Source organism: Mauremys mutica, unplaced genomic scaffold (genome assembly GCF_020497125.1).
Source record: "Mauremys mutica isolate MM-2020 ecotype Southern unplaced genomic scaffold, ASM2049712v1 000098F_np12_subseq_8285570:8331630_obj, whole genome shotgun sequence".
Classification (NCBI taxonomy): Eukaryota; Metazoa; Chordata; order Testudines; family Geoemydidae; genus Mauremys; species Mauremys mutica.
In genome coordinates, this window is record NW_025422845.1 from 27,078 (window position 1) to 30,024 (window position 2,947).

Below are 2,947 nucleotides of genomic sequence, written 5' to 3' on the forward strand. Positions count from 1 at the left end.
TGGCCCATTCTATGACTGGACTTATGACTTTGGCGTGTTTAAAAACGGCGATTGGCCTTCTTCCAAGAACCTAGATATGAATGGTCTGGAACTTGTGGCAATCAAATTCTTACCTTGTTTCAGCATCCACTATTGGCAGGTGAATCCTTCTTTACAATGGGTGAAATCACAGCCTCAGAGTTCAATTCCTTCAATACACGGGCTGTTCAAAAATGCTGATTTGGATCTTGAGCATCTCTTTATTTAAAACATTTAGTCTTTGGTAGCTCTTCTTATTGGAAACCTTATATAGTGCCCGTTGAGAGATCTCCGTGCCATTACATAAAGTCTAACAATCAGGGCTGGCTTCAGGCACCAGCCCTTCAAGCAGCTGCTTGGAGCGGCCAACGGTAAGGGGTCTTCGGTGCGAAGGACCAGCCACCGAAGACTGAAGCGGCGGCGGTGGAGCTGCAGATTGTGATTGTGGCTTTGTTTTTGTTTTTGTTTTTTTTCGCTGCTTGGGGCGGCAAAAACCCTGGAGCCGGCCCTGCTAACAATGCTCCTATAATATAGTTCGCTCTGCTACTTAAGCCATTCTAAGGGTTGGACTACATTAGAAAAATTGAACTAATGTAACTAAATTGATTTAAAAGTGAACTCGGTGACCTCTCTGAAAGTGAGAGCTTTTTATTGCCTGTTGTTTTCTTATTCTTATCCAACATGCAGATGTCAGCTCTCACTTTCAGAGAGGTCATGGAATTCTGAAGATATTCATCTCTTGACATTTTTCTATAAGCTGTTCCTTAATGGAAGGATCCTTTCCCCCTTGTAGTGTCTGTCTTATCATTCAGGGACCCTAGAAGAACTAGAAATGCAGTCCTCTGATGTGGAAATTGATAATTTGCAAGGTTATTGGATTGGAAGGGCTAGTCCTTACTGGAAACCTTATACGGTACCTGTTTAGGGATCTCAATGCCATTATATAAAGTCTACCAATGCTCATATAATGCAGTTGCTCTGCTACTTAAAACATTCTAAGGGTTGGTCTATATTGGAAAAATTGAACTAATGTAACTAAATCAATTTAAAAGTGATCTAGTTGCACTCTTGTGAACCCCTAATGTAGACATGAGAGAGAGTCAGGAGGTTTCTGTTCAAATATTTTTTTTTTGACAGAAGATTCAGTTTCTTCAAAATCTAAAGTTGCAGTTTTGCCAATTTTTTTCAATTTTCCACTGAGAAAGTCTAAACAAAAGATTTCATTTCAAGTTGGTTTGACTCATATCAGAATATTTTGGTTTGTCGAACGGAATCAGAATATTTCATTTCAGCTGCATCCTGGGAGATGTAGTCCAGTGAAGGAGCCTAGTCTACAGTGGGTGAATGGGGGCATGAAGCACCCAAACTACAACCACCATGAGGCATTGTGGCAGCTCAGGGGACACAGATTAATGTTGAACAAGACAAAATGAAACGTGGTTTGACTTACTTCAGCAGACAGACAGGAAACATTTTGATTCAGGAAAGTCAAAATGTTTTGTTTTGATCAGAAATGTTGCAGCAAAAGATTTCTAAATCAATTATTTTTTTGGAACTTTTCATTTTGCAACCAATTTTGATATTTCAACTTTTTGTCCCTATGTAGGATGCTTTTATTTTTTTAATTGGAATTTCTATAGTACAAAAATTCCAGTTTTTGTCCAGTTCCAGAAGACACGCTTAAACCTTTGCTTAACTCGGTTTAGTTTAATTTGGCAAGTTACTGATGCAAGCTAAACCATTTAAGGAAGAGTCGAACGGGTTTGAGCTGATCTATATTATGAGATTGCCTTGGTTTAACAAGATTCATTCAAAATCAATCTTTAAACTGGGACAACTTTTCTAGTAGAGACAAGGTCTAAGTCTCTGCCTCTATTGCTTTAGCTGGTGAAATCATTCCATTCTGGAGGAACGTTCAGCTCCTCAGAGGCATCCAACTCAAGATTCGGACATCTGTTTACATTCCATAATGGAAGAATTATAAAAAAGGAAAGTCTGTTTTTCTTATCATAGCTTTCTTACTGAAGGGAGACAGGATGTTTTAATCAGAGTTGGATCTTCCCTGCTCCCCTGGATAAGTCATCAGACTAATAAAAATGCCAGTTTCAAAGACACTTTTAAGACATTGAAAGGTGGGGAGCCTTTGATCAAGCATCAGAGCATCATAGCCACATCACGTGCTATTGCCGAAGCAGAGGCCCTTCTGGGAGGTTTAATACTGCATCGAGCCTGCTATGGTGTCCTCTGCTTCATCATGGAGAGTGGTGCTAAGGGTTGTGAGGTAGTGGTGTCCAGTAAACTCAGAGGCCAGCCAGCCAAGTCGATGAAGTTTGTGGATGGCCTGATGATTCACAGTGGAGACCCTGTAAACTACGATGTCAATACAGCTGTGCACCACGTCCTCCTCAGGCACACGGTGTGCTGGGTATTAAAGTAAAGATTGCGTTGCCTTGGGACCCAAGTGGGAAGATTGGACCCCAGAAACCCCTGCCAGACCATGTCAGCATTGTCGAGCCCAAGGAAGAGATCTTACCCACCGCATCCATCTCAGAGCAGAAAGGTGGCAAACCAGAAGAGCCAGCCATGCTTCAGCCGGTTCCCAATGCATAATGGGATTTTTCAACACTTGGCATGAGAAGGTGGACTGTGACCCATGAAAGGATCTGAATAAAATCATAAAAGAGCAGAAGAGAGGTGCTCCAGCAGGGTGAGGGAATGGTTCAGGGCACTGGTGAGCAGCTAGAGAGTCTTTCTTCTCTAAATTACTGGTACAATCCAGCCCAGGTCAGTACTTAATATGCAGTTGCCATCAGCTGGCAGTTTTTATATAGCACCCTAGATGTTCTTGGTACCTTACAGGCAAAAAGAAAGACAGTCCCTTCCCCAAGGAGCTTAACAGTCCAAAGAAACGAAGAACCCATTCGAATCA

At 41.7% G+C, this 2,947-nt stretch overlaps 1 pseudogene; it reads left to right on the forward strand.

Annotated features, from left to right (window-relative positions):
* The first annotated feature begins 2,203 nt into the window (after nucleotides 1–2,203).
* On the forward strand, nucleotides 2,204–2,628 carry LOC123356964 (annotated as a pseudogene).
* Nucleotides 2,629–2,947: the final 319 nt, after the last annotated feature.